This window comes from Coenobita brevimanus, chromosome 109 (assembly GCF_032717465.1).
Source record: "Coenobita brevimanus isolate Jiangsu-jjx chromosome 109, ASM3271746v2, whole genome shotgun sequence".
In the NCBI taxonomy this organism is placed as follows: domain Eukaryota; kingdom Metazoa; phylum Arthropoda; class Malacostraca; order Decapoda; family Coenobitidae; genus Coenobita; species Coenobita brevimanus.
In genome coordinates, this window is record NC_137062.1 from 8,985,487 (window position 1) to 9,005,552 (window position 20,066).

Consider the following 20,066-nt stretch of genomic DNA (forward strand, 5'->3'; position numbering starts at 1 on the left):
AGTGTGATACAGTATGAAAAACTATCTATTTGTCCTGAGTTTGGTGGCCACAAACAAATCGCCGTGTCCTCTGCCATTTCACTGCCCTCCCCCCAGCCCAGACTCCCCTCTCTCCTATACCTTTCAACTCCACCCCTCCATCTCATCTTCGGCCTCCCCCTTCCTCTCCCCCATCCACCTGGTTCAATACACTCTCCTTGAAGTCGCTCACTCTCCATTCTCTCCACATGGCCAAACCACCTCATTGTATATCTTCTCGCGCTTTCTATCGCATCCACATCCACACCACAACTCTCCTTCATTTTCTTATTTGTCAGCCTGTCTCTCCATGTAACTCCACATGCTCCTCTGAAATAACTCATTTCCACTGCCCTCACTCTTGAATCGTGACTTCTGTGCTCACTTCCACATTTCTTATCATTGCTTCCAAAGAACCAGCACCCTTTCTTCTTTGTTGCAACTTTTCAAGCACTTCATCCTCCAAACTTCCATCCTTACTCATCACACTACCCATGTACTTAAATGTACTCAAATTTTCCATTGGCTCATCATCCAACCTCACTGCACATTCAGTGACAACATTTCTCTCGAAGACCATAACTTGACTCTTCCCTACATTTATCTTTGGATTCCGTTTCTTACACACTCTCTCAGACTCGTTCACTAAGTCTTGCAGTTCCCCGTCGTCTTCACTTAACAACACAGCATCATCTGCGAACAACAGTACAGAAAGCTTCCAAAAGCTGCCCTCTCTCTTTAGGGCCTCTCCAACATTCACCACCCTACCTTGTACATTTTTAATATCCCCATCATTACAGACTGAACAGCCTTGGAGGCATGACATATGCCTGTTTCAATCCAACATTCAGATAGAAAATTTCACTCAGTTCGCTATCCAACGCACTGCAGCCTTAGCACCCTCATATACACTTTTCATTGCATTCAGCACCTTCTCATTTACTGCCAATAATCTTAATATTTTCCACATTCCTTGTCTATCCGCTCTGTCATATGCTTTCTTCAAAGCAATGAAAGCCGCATACAATTTCTTTTCCTTCTCTAGGAACTTTTCCACTAAAGATCTAAGGATGAATATCTGAGCTACACAACGACTTTCTTTCCTAATACCTCCTTGTTCTTCTCCAATTAATACCTCTGTCATTTCCTGTCTCTGTCAATAAGTATCCTAACATATATTTTTCATATTAAACTATGAAGATAAATGCCCCTATGATTACCACACACTTCTTTTTCCCCTTTCTTGTGTACAGTGAACAATTATACCTGACTTCCAATTCTCCATGATTCTACCTTCCTCCCAGGCCAATATGCACATCTTGCATATCCCTTATTCTACTATCTCTCCCCCATGCTTCATCATTTCACCAAACACTTCATCAATTCCTGGGGCTTTCTCCATTTTGACTTTCTTTGTTGCTTCCACTACTTCCATCCTTCTGACCTCTTCCTCCCTTCTCACCTTCCTCCTCCTCCCAGCTTGGAAAGCTCCCAAGATGAGAAATACTTATGAAAAATGCAATGCTAAACTGATGAAGAGAAGAAAGAAGAGCGGGAAGGAGGAAAGCTGACCAAGATAAGAAGAAATAAGCAACTCAGTGAAGAATTCCTGTTCCTCTTTCTGCCCTCCCCCTCCCAACACCATTAAGGCCCCCTCCCACTCACATATGCCATCATCAAAACCCCTTCTCCCTCTCTTGCCCCCATACTACCATTATCACCCTTCCTTTTCACCTCTCACTCCCATTTCTTCCTTACTATTTAACCTGCATTTCCCTTCTCCTTTTCATCTCGCTACCCACGTCACCTGCTCCTCCCCACCTACTCAACTCCTCCACTCTACCAACCTCACTTACCAAATCTCTCTCTCACTAGATTTTCAAAATAATTTGTATGTCAGCACTTCACTACATCCATTAACATTTTTGTCTTTAGATATTTTTAGTTCTCCGACGTGATATTTGTTTGGGTCAACCTTTTTCCCGTCGTTTTTATCCCCTCAATTCTGAATACTGGTGGAGGGTACATTTGGTGTTCGTTTTCCCACTCTTTTGCTTTGTCTGTTTCGTTGTTTTTCAATACACGGTCTTTATTAATATCGCGTCCTATATTCACTCTTTCTTTCTTGCTTTCAACCCTTCCCGGCTTTTCTCGCTTTCACTCAACTTGTCCATGTTAATTTTCCATTACGCTGAATTAATTCCTGCTTCCATAGTAACAGCAAAATATGCATGAGACATTGTCCGTGCCACGAGTAAAAACTCGGACAGCTCTCATAAAACTTCAATTAGTTATCACCAAATATTGCTGGTAAAGTGGTGGTGTAACAAGTAAATAATAATAACAGGTACTGTAAATCAAGGATGATTGTGTGACTCATCCCTACCAACCGTCGACACACCAAGCCTTACCTGCTGTTTCCTGTAGCACTCCCACTGATTGTGTGTGTGTGTGTGTGTGTGTGTGTGTGTGTGTCCCATAATATTACTACATACAAAGATGCAATGTGGCTTACAAAGCAATCGTCGGATGAGAAATATCTAAGCAAAACAAACTGGTACAATCAACTCTGACAAATGAATTATCGCAGGGTCAACACAAAGCTTTAGGCAATACTGCTGCCACGGACTGTTGGCACAAATGTTTGGTTTCACTCACTTAGGACGTAATAATGTTAGCAGACACCCTAACGACCCTCCCATGCCGTTTCTTTTAATATGACTTTGTAGTAATTATTTTTGTGTTAATAATGCAGCCTACAAACTGTCTACATGAAAAGGATGTACACAACGTCTGCATGTTAATATACTCACTATTCACAACTCTGTTATAAGCATTTGCCAGTCGCACCAGTATACATTTTTTTGGTATTTGTTGGCCTGGTGTGAGATTAAGAGAGGTGAGGGAGGAAGAGTTATGGGACGTGTTATCATAACCAGAGAGCCACATGGCTGGGAAAGGTTATAGGAGATAATGGAGAAAATATAGGAAGATAGGATGGTGGGCACGAGTCCAGTCTCTCCTTCCACCAATGTCCATATAGACCATCTCTCTCTCTCTCTCTCTCTCCAGTCCACAACCCCTCCGCCATGAACAACGGGACTCCATTTGTACTGTGGCACTTATTTTTGCAAATGGTGGCTGCTGATGCCCCACCTGCCCCACCTTTCAGGACCGGAATTGGTTGTGGACGTCAGCCGAGTTTTCCCTTTTCTTTTCTTTTCTTTTTTTTTTTTTGCAATACAGTGTGTTTACGAAATACACTTTTTTTTATTACGATACATCTCACCATAACCATCACCATCAATATCACACCATTATCATCATTATAACACTATTTCCCACTTTGGAATATGCAATATACACTTTTCAATACATCCAGTAATTAACTGGTATAGTTTAGGGTACAAAAGACAGCTGCTGCTGCTGCTGCTGCTGCTAGATAGCCCTACTTTTTGAATGGGAAGCAGGATTGTTCTATGCAGTCATAACAATTCCAGTGGCGTAGTTGATCTACTGTTAAATGTTCAGGATGACGACAGCTTAGCCTCGGAAACCTGCACCCTCGACACAAGACTTCAGACTTAACTGATTGTTTTAACCTTCGAGCAGAAGGGAAATAATATTGTCCACGTATGTACTGCGTGTTGTGCTTAACAAAGGAAAAGGACGGATATGGAGAGAGAGAGAGAGAGAGAGAGAGAGAGAGAGAGAGAGAGAGAGAGAGAGAGGATGTTATTTAAACTGATGTGATAAACACAGAGTAATAAGTTCATTCTTGTGGAATTACTGATATGATATCACTCGCCATTTTATCAAAGGAGACGGATACTGATACATCTTCATTATTTCCTCCTTCTTGTGATATTCATTCGCTGTCAGTATCGCCCACAGACATAAAAAACATACTTTCACACCATTTGTGCACTTACTATGCGTAAGATAAAATGTAAACTAAATTCACATCTGCATATTCTTGCAATAAACCGGATATATGAAAGTTAATCAATATTAATCGCCAATCATCCTGTAATTTTTCGGTGAGTGCAAATTAGTGTACTTTGTTTTGAAAAGTAGCTACAGTAAAATGACAGGCGCTGCAAAATATAGTGGTTTAAAAAAATGGGTCACCAATATTCTTCTGACTCTTGTTACTTACTGTTTTCAGTTCATACAGGCTGAGAGTAAATTTCACGAATTTTGCTTATAATTTACTTCCAACGTTGTACAGGAACAGTGGTGAGCAGCGTGTGATAGTAACTAATCCTGCTTGCTATCTTTGCTCGTTTGAAGCAGCACTGACACAGCATATCCTACTCTGCATGCATCCAGCTACCTGTGTGTACAGATGCATGCCGGGAGCCTTACTGAGATTTTTTTGCTTATACATTTGGTTAATTATATTATCCGAACAAAAGTAATTACAGTTGTGCCGTTATACCAGTACTATTGGATCATACCGACTCATGACCGCATCGATATCGAACAATGAGAATTACTGAAACAATACCAAACACTATATGTGTGTCAGTTTAGTCCCAGCCAATAATGAAAGATACAAAATATTAACACTAGGCTAATACTAATGATCATATTAATACACACTGGCTGTTACCGTCGCCAATGGGGTGGCGGCAGAAAGCGTACAACAGGAACGCAAGCAACTCATTCATTCCCTCAGCTTTCGTAAATAATCATCTTCACCATAGCATTTTTGAGGCATCCACAACCAGGCCACGCTAATCACTCTTTTGTCTACCCAAGGCCTTTCATGTTCTTGTTTTATTTTTTCGTTTTTTTTTTTTTTTTTTTTTTTATAAATCACTACCAGAGAATAGTCCCCACACGAGTGAAATAATTCAATTTAATACATTCCACGATAATGATGATTGTAATATTGCTGGAATAGTACATTTATGATGGAGCTATATTTCAAAATAATAAGGAGTCTTCATGTTATTACCATATGGTATGTATTGTTGAAGGATTGGCAACCGTCATTTTCATATTGTACCGTTGTTTCATTATGATAATTACCAAGACAATAATAACATCAAGAATGAAGTATAGTGTTTTCATTTCAGTTCCTTAGTAGAAATCTGTTTTGTAAAAGGAGTTACAATTCGTTACATTTACCCCATCGAAACAAAGAGAAATAAATGTCACTTACGATTCAGGGCCACAAAATGGCCATTATGTAGGCGAGCGTGGAGCTGTATGTCACTTGTGTGTTAACAGTTAAACACCTGTATGGTTTTAATGACGAGGTGATACTGGGTCATTATCTGAGCAACGAATTTGGGACTGAGCTATTTAATTAAGAAGACCTGTCAACATAGTGTGATGGCGGCATTAACTGGGTGATGCTGCCACACCCTGGGATATTACTGACACTAACAATGGGGGGCGCCGCGCCACTGGGTGATGCTGCCACACCCTGGGATATTACTGACACTAACAATGGGGGGCGCCGCGCCACTGGGTGATGCTGCCACACCCTGGGATATTACTGACACTAACAATGGGGGGCGCCGCGCCACTGGGTGATGCTGCCACACCCTGGGATATTACTGACACTAACAATGGGGGGCGCCGCGCCACTGGGTAATGCTGCCACACCCTGGGATATTACTGACACTAACAATGGGGGGCGCCGCGCCACTGCGTTTGTGATGATGACAAATAGACTGCGGTTAAAATGGGGAAGGTGTGGTGGGTTACGGTTTGTTCTTGGTGGTAGGGAAAGGCAAGGAAATGTAAGATCTGAGTCTGTAGTTGCGTTACAAGACTATGAGAAGGAAGGTCTGACGCAGAGGGATAACATTACTGGATGAATATGATATTAAGGAAAATTATGTTACAGAAGAAAATACAAGAAACTATATCCAGCGACAGGAAAAATTCTGGTTACGTAACGGAATAGTGTCACCAGGAAACAACGAAAATATGAGTGATTATAGAGCGACAGGTGGAGTAGGAATGGAAGGGTAGCAAGAAGGAGGGAAGCTGTGATAATAAAATGATAAAAAGACGCTTCAACGCAAGGAAGAGATAGCGAGGTGTTGCAGGAGAGGAAGGGAAGGACAGACAGGGAAGATGAACAATTCAAGTTAGCAGGAAATGATAGGAAGTAGAGGTTGTGTGTCCGCTACCAGAGGGAGCGAGACTGATTATGAGAGAGGCAACTGATTATGAGAAGGATCACGGAAATAGAAATAAATGGAACTGTGAGCAGAAGAAAATACAAGTAGATACCTGAACCCAAACACATTATATATATATATATATATATATATATATATATATATATATATATATATATATATATATATATATATATATATATACAGGGTGTAACGCGACGTATGACAAAAACTTACACCAATGATCTATCATGTAATTTTGAGTATATTTTGTTCTATAAACATATGCTCTCTGCGACCCCAGTTCAGTACCCAGCATTCGGCTGTTTTGTGTAAAAGCTTCGTCTCTTGCATGTGCCATTGGGTGAGAGCTTGGCAGGGCGACGGGAGACGAGTATTATTAGCTTATACTGTACTATACATGAAAATCCCATATCCTATCAGTACACACGAGTTTTAAGAAGAAACTTTACGTAGTCTATTGATTCTTTAACATCAAGTCATGCATTCATGCAATTCTTTTGCACAAATCGACTGTAATTAAGGATTAAATTCGAATTTTATGGCTTGCAAGGGATAGAGAGGGAGGGAGGACAGGCTGGTGTGTTGTGCCAGTTATGTAATAATTGGTTTGTAGGATGTTGCTACCAGCATTATCATAACACCCACAGCTCATTCAGTGAAAGAACATTACTGTACTGAGTGACTAGCCTCACTTTAAATCAGGAGTAATATTATTATTCATTACAATTTTTCTGCTGCAAGTAAACGTGGCACCATTTTTTTCATATGATTACGTGAAACAGAGATACAGGATTGCCAATGTAACGCCTATGCAACTAGACCTATTTTTTGCTTCTACTTGCGGCACTAACGTCCGGCAACATAATATCTAGCTACATTCTGGATATTTTTGCCATTTTTAGGTGATACTCTAAAGATTTTATCTTATTTTCTAGCGATGTTTTGCAGTGTTTATTATCTAGCGACATTCTAGCAAGTTTTCAGGACTACACTAGCGAGATTGATATGGACTTGGCAACCCTGCGTCCACTGTCATTTGAACGGGAACATTTGCAGGGGAGGTACACACTTCAAATACTGTTCTCCGCATTCTGTTGTTCACCGGGTTCAGCTTCACATGTTCATGAAACAGCATGCTACGTACGTACAGCAATGAAGAATATGCAGATATCGCGTATTTTTTTTTACGGGTTCTGCGATGGTAATGCCAGTGCTGCAGAAAGGAACACAGGTGGAGATACCCAAGGGCGCCACGCTTACTTGCAGCAGAAAAATTGTGATAAGTAATATTCTTCCTGACTTAAAGTGAGGCTAATCTCCCTTTAGAATAACGTTTTTTCACTGAATGAGCTGTGGGTGTTATGATAATGCTGGTAGCAACATCCTACAAACCAATTATTACATAACTGGCACAACACACCAGCCTGTCCTCCCTCCCTCTCTATCCCTTGCAAGACATAAAATTCGAATTTAATCCTTAATTACAGTCGATTTGTGCAAAAGAATTGCATGAATGCATGACGATGTTGAAGAATCAATAGACTACGTAAAGTTTCTTCTTAAAACTCGTGTGTACTGATAGGATATGGGATTTTCATGTATAGTACAGTATAAGCTAATAATACTCGTCTCCCGTCGCCCTGCCAAGCTCTCACCCAATGGCACATGCAAGAGACGAAGCTTTTACACAAAACAGCCGAATGCTGGGTACTGAACTGGGGTCGCAGAAAGCATATGTTTATAGAACAAAATATACTCAAAATTACATGATAGATCATTGGTGTAAGTTTTTGTCATACGTCGCGTTACACCCTGTATATATATATATATATATATATATATATATACACACACACCTGGTATACAAGAGCAGGGCATTCTTACATTCTTATTCTTATTAATATTCTTCTTCCCGGACAAAATCTTGAATCAAACCATCGCCAGACTTTACAAGTCCACCCCCCCAAACACTCCTCCTCATGGTATACTTTTGCGGACCTGACCTTCCACCCACCATCATCCTAGTCTCTCCCACTTACTTCTAACCCCCACCCAACCTTTTTTTTACCTCCCTCAGCACACACACACACACACACACACACACACACGAACTGAAATTTCAAGGGTAAACCGAGATCTGTTTAAACCGCGAAAACTCCCCATCATACATCGCCTAATTTCACAGGACGTAATCGTACCACCCTGCCCTGCCACTCAGCTCCATCCCATCCCGTTGCACTTAATCCAGTCAACCCAGCCCACGCTATTTTCCCCCCACACCGAGCTTCTGGGACAAATCTGACCCCATCAACTCTGTCAGATTTCATACAGTCTTCAGAGCACCTACTGATTCCACTGTCCCTCCATCCAGTACTGTCGTAGTCCACACCACATATCAGTCGCTTCTTGGCACCCACCACATCCAATTTTCCTCCACCACCTGTGACTTGTGCCTTCCCTACCTACCTACCTATAGATGCCTTACCACCCAAATGCATTATAGATTATTCTGTCCTTCCTCTTCTTTCGTCCCTCTCTCCTTCCGTCCCTCCTCTCTTTCTCTTTCTCTCCTGCCTTCCTCTCAGCTTCCATCTCAAAGCTCTCTTCCCTTCCTCCTTTTTCTTTCCTTAATTCCTCTTTCACCCCTTCTCCCACTCACCCCCTCTATCTCCTCTCTCCTCTCCACTCCTCTCTTTACTTTTTTTCTCTTCGCTCTCTCTCTCTCCCTCTCTCTCTCTCTCTCTCTCTCTCTCTCTCGCTTCCTTTCTGTCTTTTTCCCCTCACCTTATTCCTACCTTCTCCCCCTCCTCTCTTCATCCCTCATCTCACTCCCACAATCTTCCTCTCCTCTCTTCTTCCCTCATCTCACACGTACTATCTCTTATGGGAGGATCAAGGTGTGAGTCAGTGGGGAAAGAAGGGGTTTGAAGATAAAGACAGGCAGAAAACAGGTATTTGACCTGCAGTAAAATAAACCTCAATGATCTGCCGTAGGACCCGCCGACATAATATAAAAATACCCCCACTAATACCAGTACACTAGTCCTGTATGAGGGAGCCCTGACATGAATTAAGTATGAATGGTGGGTGTTAGTGCCAAAATGAAGACATTGGAGGACTGCTGTGGCCTTAGCTTTTGAGCTATAAAGCTTATATCAGGGTCAGATGCATAAAGTATTTTTAAAAATCACACCCTCAGAGCCTCTTTTCGCTCCTTCTACCGGGCCTCAGTGTTGTCACCCTATGATGCTGCGGGAAACTCCTAGTGTGACTGACAAGGAAAGCCCCCAGCAAACATTCACCAGACTTCAACATGTAGTTAACTGTTCACCAATCCAGGTCCCCATTGCAGTTCCCGGTGCAAACAGGCTGACCTCCAACTGACTGAATGAGTCCCCAAACTTCTGTGTTATGAAAGTACTGAATTGTTTTAATGACTTTTGCATTATAACATTTCATTTTATTTCTCTGTAAATCCAGTAGAAAAGGCGCAGTCATATATTGGGAATAATAACCTTGAAAACCAAGTCCCATACAATACACAGGTAAATGAGTATAATTTCTGTTAAAACCCTACCTACACTGAAACAACAAAGCAGGATTACAGAAGTAAGTGAAAGTAAGGCTACAGCTACATAGCTTTCTGATAAAGCATCGCACACCTTGCATGATCCTGCTTTTGCAGGAAATGAGTGTTGTTCATAATAAAGTTGAATTTCTAGGTGGGGGCTCTCACCATCCACTTACTCGATGTAGTGCTGCTCTCGGGTGTCTGCCCTTTCCTCTCCTTCATCCTTCTTTACTTCCATCTTCTTCTGTTTTTCATTCCTTGTCCTTCTGCCTACGAGTGACTTTACACTCCCTATTCTTTCTTTCCTTCATTCTTTCCTTTTCCTTCTGCCTACGGGTGACTTTACACTCCCTATTCTTTCTTTCCTTCATTCTTTCCTTTTCCTTCTGCCTATGGATGACTACAGTGAGTGACAAGCCAAATGGTTTCCTGTACACCAGGAAACCATTTACTACGCTGGGTGGTAACCATATAACCAAATTATAGCGCCTGGTGGTTTAGTGAATAATTACGATGCTCCAATCGGATTGAGCCGGTGAAGGTTTAATTCCAAGGGATTGTTGGGGTTGATTCCTCACGTAATGCCACTCGGGGATGAGTAAGGCTGGTCACTCTCTTCTTAAATGTCAGGACCAACTTGCCTATCCCCGGGCTCCTACGCTCCTCATGGGGCAATGTAGGATTGGATGATGAATAAATGAATGAATTCTTACATTTTGACGAATCATGAAAATGGGACCGGATATTACTTTCCATAAAAAAAAAAAAAAAAAAATCAGGCAGACATAAAACAACAGCGAGCCATTACTGTATAACATACATCATGCATACATTCTTGTCTTGCACTAAATGCATATTCTTTATAATTAAAGCTCGATATTTAAGAAGAGAATATTATAGAAATGCTTCTGAAAAACATCTAACATATAAAAATAAAACTTTTCCACAATTAGGAAATCTGCTCAAAGACTACGTTTCGTTTCATAGTTTCATTATTAAAGGCTCCAACATGCTTGCATGCGTAGGCTTTGGTCACCTAGTGGTGGCTCTCCATGCTGCACGATCCAGTGCAACCTCCCTGTTCAGTCCCTTGACCCTGAGGTCACATTTAATGACCTCGTCCCATGTCTTTCTCGGTCTACCCTCATACCCCACCCCAAAATATTAGCACTTCTCGCCTTCCTCATCCAATTATCATCCCCCATCCTCTCCACATGTCCAAACCATCTCAATCTACCTCTCCTCATCACAACACCAATACACTCCAGTCCCATCCTACCTCTCAACTCTTCCATCGTAAACCCAGCCCCCCCAGACCTTGGACGCAGGGACGCACTACGCATCCACCTAATCATTGTCATTTCTGTACGTCTGAGCCGACGAATATCCTCCTCCTTCACTGCCCAGGTCTCACTACCATACAGCATTACACTCCTAACACATGCTGCATACAAAGACCCCTTAGCACGTAAGGAGAGTCCTCTCAATGTCAGGAGAGGCAAGAGCTCCCTGAACTTCTTCCAACCACTTCTCACACTAGCCACAGAGCTAGCTCCAGAAAATCAAAAGATTTTTTTCATAATGAGGAAACTACAAGAAGAATACAGTATCCTTTGTATAATAAAATATTCTCATTAAAATTTGGACTATAACATAATTTACCATAAATTGGTTAGTTTAACTTAGTGGCATACAAAATAGTAATAGTGGTAAAAAAAAATAATAAATAAAAAAGATATTAAAAACTGAACATACGAGGATTTATTTTAACCAGTGGTGGCTTTTTCATTTTATTCCTGCAATATGATGAGTTTATTAATCTTAGAGACTTCACAAACTAGAGGGGTTAGAATTAGCATTAATAAACCGCTTAAAATTCAACAGGCCTTTCTTATTTATTTTTTATGATTGCAACAAAATTCCAAACCCTGAAAAACATTTCTTTGAATTGTGCACACACATTGATTGGGAGTCCAATAACAGTCATTCCCTTGTAACATTTGAGTGTATGTACAGAATGTATGCATGTATGTAACAAATTCCAAACCCTGAAGAAAACTGCAATGAACGTTGCACTTGCATTGCTTGGAAGTCCAATAGTTATTATTCTGATAATGACTGTGATTAGTGTTGTCTGAGAGGATGCTTTGGCCAATTTGACCTGCGACGGCATAACTCAGGAAATGTGAGTGACAGATGTGTTGAAAAACGCACTGAGGACTTCATTTAGACTTATAAGTTTGGTGTGTATGTGTGTGTGTGTGTGTGTGTGTGTGTGTGTAACTATAGATACCAGCAGCTGCCACACATGCGCCCAGTGGTCTCCCATTCAGTGTATTTGTTGTCGCATCCTTACAAAACCTGCCATGAGTCAGTGGGGGGAAAAACACTAAACAGTATTGACCTGTAGTATTCAAAACAGGTGTGATGCGATGCATGGTCATGTACCTTAATTCGGCTCTACATTATTATGACAAAACAACATTACTTACGGACAAATTATTTTTTGTTAAAAAGGAATTAGACTCTTGACATTCAAATTCTGATTTTATTTCTCTGGACTGAGTTCATCATTTGCTATTCACATTGATATATTTTTCTTTTTTTCTGTTAGACAGTGAAATAAGCTATTGTCGTAGACATTTCATGCTTCTTACTGTTCCCACTGCCACTGCTCACCCTCCTCTCACGTCTGCCAAGTTCTTCACTGCTGTTGCTTTTCACCTTCACTACATACATTTGTCGCACCCACAAGGGCTGCCAAATATTGTGCTTGTCCATAACTGTGTCACTCTTTCACTCATTCATCCACTCACTTACGCACTGAGTTACTGGCCTTCCCGGAAGAATAATGTCCAAGCCGTATGGGAGAGGTGTTAGGAATACGACATTTTGCACACTGGTAGACCTATCCCCGAGCCAGGCTTCAGGCTGGTTGGGACCCCCAAGGTCTGCTACTGAGGCGACACTGTTAGCTACGGTCAGTTATTTACATGGGAATACGAAATTTGCCACAATCACAGAGTTTCATTTGCGCCACTTGGTGGGACCTCTGAGGGCAACCCCGCATTGGAGGGTGAACCCTGGTGGTTTTAGCCAAGTCATTATGCACTGTCAGAGTTTTAACTGAAGAACATGTAGCTTTGCATTATGATAGATGTTCAACTGGCCACGTTTTGGTGGGACAGAACCACTGAGGGTCGGCCCTCACTGAGGAAAGGGTGGAGGGGTTCCAGGGGTGCCGTAAAAACCTTTATGCACAACATTTTCTTTTTTTTGGTCTCCGAGGCCCCTCCCCCTTCGTGGACAGGAGGGAGGTCCCTGGGATCTTAGTCTAAACCTTTTTGCACAGTCATGGTATTTAATCTAGGGACACAAAATTTCCTAGGGCACATTCTATGCAAGGAGTGAGCTCCGATGACCAGTACCCACAAGGGAGACCATTTCCACGGAGAACAAAGCCATAGTTTTTTCGTAGCCTCAAGAAATTTTGCACAGTAGTAAATCTATACCCAAACCTGAGATTGTAAAGGGTGGGATTCCCGGGGTTTGCCCCCACTGCCTGCTTCATTAATAAGTATTTCTTTTCACGTACAATATGATAGGGATGGGTGCGGATATGAAAGATGTTTTGAGAGGTATATGAGGGAGGGGGGGGGTGAGTTGGGGGGAGGGGAGTCAAATAGTGGGTGACAGAGTGACTTGGAGGCGTTTTGTCTGCGGCCACCCTTTGCGGGATTAGGGCGTCGGGCTATAGATAGATAGATAGATACTTTATCTTGTCCAAATATTTCCATCTTTTCTTCTTAAATGCTGAACTACAGCCATAGATCTACATTAGATTACGACACTAGTCACGGAGAAGTGCTATAGAAAAGCTGCACATCTGCGGCTTTGTCTTTTTCTGCCACTGAGCCTCGCGAAAGAAGATGCAGAAAGGCGGTAATATAGACCAAGGCAATTTAGACGAAATATAAATAATTGGATTAGACCAAGTTAAAGCAGAAGAACTATAACTATCTGGTTTTTCAATCTCAGTGCTTATATCCTTCTACTCTCTTTACCAGCCTTCCCTTCCCCTCCATCGTACACTGTCTTCTGACCCTTCCCTTCCATTCCCTCTTGCACACTGCTCCTTCACCTTTCCTTTTCCTTCCTCCCCTTCTCCATCCTTCCTATCCCTTCTTTTTTCTCTCCCATCTCAGACTGCTAATGAATCCTACCCTTCTTTTCATCATATTTTGTTTTCATCTTGTCCACTAGGTTCACTCCTTTCCTCCATATTCCTCCCACACACAACCCTGAATCCCTGTCTTTTCTTCACCATACCTCCGTACCCTTCGGCCTTCAGTCTTTCCTTTCTCTTTCACCGTCTTCTAACCATTCCTTTCTCTCCCCTTTCTTGCACAACACTCTTCATATATACTTTGTGTCTCATCCATCCCGAACCCTTCATCGTCAACTTTACTTCTCTTTTCACCAATCTTTTCTCATCTTACCCTAGTTTATTCTATAATATCATCGGACCATTCCCGTCCCTCCTCTCTCACACTGACCTCTGGTTCTTCCCTCCATACCACCACTCTTCTTCCCATCCCTCCTCTCAGTCACTGTGTTACCATTCTTTCCCTCTCTTCCCAACATTATTATCCCTTACTTTTCATCAATACCCTTCTCTCTTTTTCACAATTTTTAGCTTTTCATTGCTTCCTCTCCACACCACCACCCATCCATTTATTTCCTGTCTCTCCTCAACACCAACATTGTTCCCTTCCCTTCCCTTCCCTATTGTCCTCAGCACCAACACCCTTCCCTTCCCTTCTCTCCATTTCACGTCATTTCCCTTCCATTCCTATCCCCACACCACACCCTTTCATTATTTTCTCTTCCCCTCTTTCCCCAACACCCTTCCATTCCCTTAACTTCTTTCCTCAACACCCTTCCCTTCCCTTCCCTTCTGCCCACCACATCACAACCACCGTTTTCCTCTCTCAGTCCCGTCATCCTGTGGACCTAAGGCGGGAAATGTGTCAAGGATCGGAACCTATATAAACACTGGAGAGAGAGAGAGAGAGAGTTTTTATACATTGTTGTTATATGTAGTCGCATTATTCAATTTTAGATACAGTTTTCGATCTGGCTGCTAGACATCGCCTTCAAGGTAAGATACCTTCCTTTAGTTGAATAAACTGTCAAGAGGTAGTAATAATGTACGGTATAAAAATAAGTCACTTTCTTGAACTGTGTGTGTGTGTGTGTGTGTGTGTGTGTGTGTGTGTGTGTGTGTGTGAAATGGGGAGTATATCACAGGCAATAAAGTTAGATGGTACGGGTGTTGATACCTTCTTCATACAGTGCTCTGTTGATGGGCTATGGCGCTGGTTCTCTTTAGACGGTTTTGTCTTTGCATGAGGCGCCTTGCAAGGGGACGCCCTTCCTGGAATCAACCATAGCCACGTAGACTCCTTGGGTGCCAATGATCGCTTGTCCTATCGGTCGATGGCATGTGTTCTGGATCGCTTTATTAGTATTATTTTATAACAAGACAAGGGGAAAAAATATACACAACTGCCATTTCCTCCTACCTTGTAAATAAAAAAGCTGGCGAATCACCAGCCACGTTTCCCATTTTGTACAGCCTCTTTACCTTTCACAGGAAACATAATGATTTCGTTCCCTTGACGTAAAATCCAGGCCATAACACAAGGATTTGTTGAGGAAACATGATACTGGAAGTGATATACTGTTGCTGTGTTGGTGGCTGCAGTATGTATAACCAACATTGTTGGCACCCTACCTCCATATTATAGTATTATTATTTTTTTTTTCATTCTTTACATCCTGTCTGTGTCTTTTCTTTGATATGTCTACTGGTAGGCAGACGAGGTGGACGAGTGGTTAAGGCGTTGGACTGCTAATCCAATAGGGTTTCCCTGCGTGGGTTCGAATCCCATCCTCGTCGTAAGAATATTTTTCAGTCCGACCTCTGACCTGTTCAGGTAAAGACGTGCTCGGAGCTCTCCCATATCCGTAAAATGGCGCCTGCCCCATGAATCGTATGGTGCATGTGTACCAAGGAATTTATCGGAAACTTCATGGTGAAAGAAGAAAGTGAGGACACGTGTTGTCTTGTGTTTGAGTTACCAAGTAGGCTTAGTTTAGAAATTTGGAAAAATAGTGGGGTGTTAAGTGGCAATTTGAAATGCTGCAGGAATGAGGCTGGAATGGTGAGTGCTAAGGCAGTAGATGAAGTGGAAGCAGAAGTGTTGGGGAAGATAGGAAACTAAGAAACTAGATTAGCTAAGGTTGAGACCAGGCTAGACGATATTGATGGCTTCCAGCCAGGGGCGTCATTTAAATTTTCATTGGGGGGGAGGGCATAGGCCATTTAGGAGGCCCCCTTACTCCCACCTCCTCACATGAGTGGGGTGGTGAACAAGCATTTTGAAGCCACATGCAAAGCTATATTTAGGGAATTAAAGCAGTAAACAAATATATATACTGTATATAAATATTTATTAAGCCACTTCCAGACACACACACACTAATGAATATTCTAGCACTGGCAAACGTTCGAACTTTAAACTCTGACTTCGAACCACAACATAAAATAAAACCATGCTTTCGTGTACAATTGTTTTTTTTTTTTTTTTTTTTTTTTTGTAGAGCATACATATCACTTAAGTCTTTATGACTTAGATTTTGTCATATAAATTACGTAAAAAATAAGAATGTTTACTTGGTTCTGATGCCACCCTGCCACCCTCTACTGTGCCCTATTTCCCCACGGTCCCACCGTACCTCACCGTCCCACTGGATCTTTCCGGACCACAGCCCACTTTGGGAACCACTGATCTAAATGAACTCTTAAGACTTCTACCTACAGGTATGTACTTCCTAAGATAGCCAAAATACAATAAAAAAAAGGCAGCTCGATACTAAAATTAACTGAACAGCAGGTTAGGAACATATTAACTTTGACATCCTTTACTATACCTAGTAAATTATTGTGAATATTACACACACACACACACACACACACACACACACACACACACACACACACACACACACACACACACACATATACACACACACACACACACACACACACACACACACACACACACACACACACATATATATACACACACACACACACACACACACACACACACACACACACACACACATATATATATATATATATATACACACACACACACACACACACACACACACACACACACACAAATGGTCCTGACGAAATTTCAGGTTGGGTGCTACATGAATGTGCAGAAGATTTAAGCAGATCATTGTATTTAATATTCAAGGAATCCTTAGGTCAAGGTAAATTACCTGATATTTGGAAGGAAGCAAACATTGTTCCCCTATTCAAGAAAGGGAATAGACTGAATCCAGTAAACTACCGACCAGTATTTCTGGCCAGTGTTGTAAATAAGACACTAGAAAAGCTGATAACAAAAGTTTGGGTAAACCATCTAGAAGAACACCGTATGATAACAGAAAGGGAGTTTGGTTTTAGAAAGGGAAAATCATGTGTTACTAATCTATTAAGCTACTGTGATAGAGTTACAGAAACATTACAGAAAAGAGAAGGATGGGTGGACAGTATCTATCTAGATTTCAAGAAAACATTTGAGAGTACCGCACCAAAGACTTTTATGGAAATTGTACCTTCAAGGTGATATCCAAAGCAATCTGTGCTGTTGGATGCAGGATTTTCTCAGAAAAAAGGAAATGAGAACAGTATTAAGAGGAAATTACTCATCATGGAGGGAAGTGACTAGCGGAGTCCCACAGGGCTCAATGCTGGCACCAATTATGTTTTTTAGTATATATAAATTACATAGACAGTAACATTTGAAATGGAAGCTATCTATGTTTGCGGATGATGCAAGAATACAAAAGAAAATTACTAACACAGATTCTTGCAGCTGCCGCAAGAGGAATAAGCCTCATGAAAGGTGCAAGACATGGCAAATGGAATTTAATGTGGACAAGAGTCATGTATTAAGTTTGGAAAAGCGAGAAAAGACCAGATTGGGATTATAAGTTACGAAGATCAACCCTACATATACCAGAAAAGGAGAAGGACCTAGGAGTGATTATCAGTAACAGACTATCTCCAGCTGACCACATCAGTGAGAAGGTATGTAACATGTATACATTACATGCTAATATGAGAATAGCATTCAGATATATAAATGAAGATACGCTGAGAAAGATAAGAGCGTCATTCATCAGACCAACCCTGGAGTATGCATTAGTAGTCTGGAATCTCTATCTCAAAAACACATAGATAAGATTGAAAAAGTACTAAGGGCAGCTACAAGAAGGGTACCAAGCTTAAGGGATCTAAGCTACGAAGAAAGACTAGAAAAACTGAATCTACCAACACAACAGGCTCATAGTCGGGAAGCTCATAGGTTCCCACCCCGGGGTTCCCATACTTATTAAATGTTGAAAATGCCCAGTTCTATCCTATATTGAAGACTGGGTGCAAATGGGTTAATGGCATAGCTTTTAACAGTCTAATCTCTGAGGCCAATGGTGGTAAGGTACACCCGAAAGCACTAATTTCTCCCCCCATGCAGCCAGAGTCGCGGCCAGTGAGCGACCAGGCGTACGAACACCCCACACCCACCTCCCCTTTCCCAACCCCAGTGTAAATGTTGTTGGGTAGACGTGGAACAGCCAAAGCTGGTGATATTACAGTGTGTCATGATTGTTTTTATAGACAATCAGAACCAGCAGGGGTAAGTATATAAAGGTACTTAATGTTTATTACTGTGCTGTTATCCATAACATAGAGGAAAGGCGCGAAAATGAATGAAGACCTACAGTGTGCCATGTGTTATTGTCTATAATACTTATGTCCTATTTTATAATGTTACAAATAAGTATAGTGTTGTGAACAGCATCTGTTGAAATATATGATGTCTTTTCTCATACATTCTCACTCCCGCCACCACCACCCATCTCTCTCGATTCCTGTCTCCACCAAACGCCTCTCTTATCCTCTCGTCCACCAGTCTCACCCATTATTAACCAACGTAAACAAAGATAGTGATGAAATGATCCGTCAGGTATTGATCATATTATTACTATAATACACCTCTGTATTAAGCACCAACAAATCAATAACATACAATGCTTCGGTATACCTGCCGACTATTTCATCTTGTTGTAAGCTGTTACGTGACATACTCACCGCAAGTTGGACCTTGTGATACAAGGACATACGGTTGTTTTACTTTAACACAGGTTGTGTGTGGTTTTGGACGCCCATGAATTCATATTAACGTGGCAATTTAAGCCTTACATTATAAACACTTAAGATTTATGTTCCTGTCATTAATGGATGGACGAAACGAATCAGGGATCGGTTCTTACGAACCACAAACTCTCTGCTTTTACGAAAATATTCCGACCTCCTGTGACAACAGTGACACAATGTCATTATGTAGACGACTGACCCACATTCAGTCGTATACATTGTGACATTTTGTCACTGTTGTGACAAGAGGTCGAAATATTTTCGTTGAAGCAGAGAGTTTGTGGTTCGTCAGAACCGATCCCTGATTCGTTTGGTTAATACGGTAGTGACAGGAATATAAACCTTACATGTTTATAATATGAGGCTTAAATTGTCACGTTAATATGAATTGATGGAGGTCCAAAAACACCCATAACCTGTGTTAGCAATAAACAGCAGTATGTCCCTGTAACAAGGTCAAACTTGCAGTGCATATGTCACGTAACAGCTTACAAGATGAAATAGTTGGCAGGTTTATCGAAGAATTGTATGTTACTGATTTGTTGGTGCTTAATACTGAGGTGTATGCTAATATTAATATGATCAATACCTGACGGATCATTTCATCAATATCTTTATGTTGGTTAACTAAGCGTGGGAGTGGGGGACAGGAGGATAAGAGAGGTGTTTGGTTGATATAAACCCAGAGAGAAGGGTGGTGGTGGGAATGAGAATGTGTGAGAAAAGACATCATATCTTTCAACAGATGCTGTTCATTATACTATACTTATTTGTAACATTATAATATAGGACGTAACTATTACAGACAATAACACATAATACAATGTAGGTCTTCTTTCATTTTCGTTCCTTTTTCATATGTTGTGGATAACAGCACAGTAATATACATTAAATACCTTTATATACTTACCCCTACTAGTTCTGATTCTCTATAAAAACAATCATGACATTGTAAGATCACCAGCTTTGGCCGTTCCACATTTGTCCAATAACATTTGCCACTGGGGTT

At 41.3% G+C, this 20,066-nt stretch overlaps 1 non-coding gene across 1 annotated transcript; it reads left to right on the forward strand.

Annotated features, from left to right (window-relative positions):
* Positions 1-15,636: 15,636 nt before the first annotated feature.
* Positions 15,637-15,718, forward strand: TRNAS-GCU (transfer RNA serine (anticodon GCU)). Its single transcript has one exon. It is a non-coding gene; the product is annotated as a tRNA-Ser (tRNA).
* The last annotated feature ends 4,348 nt before the right edge of the window (positions 15,719-20,066 follow it).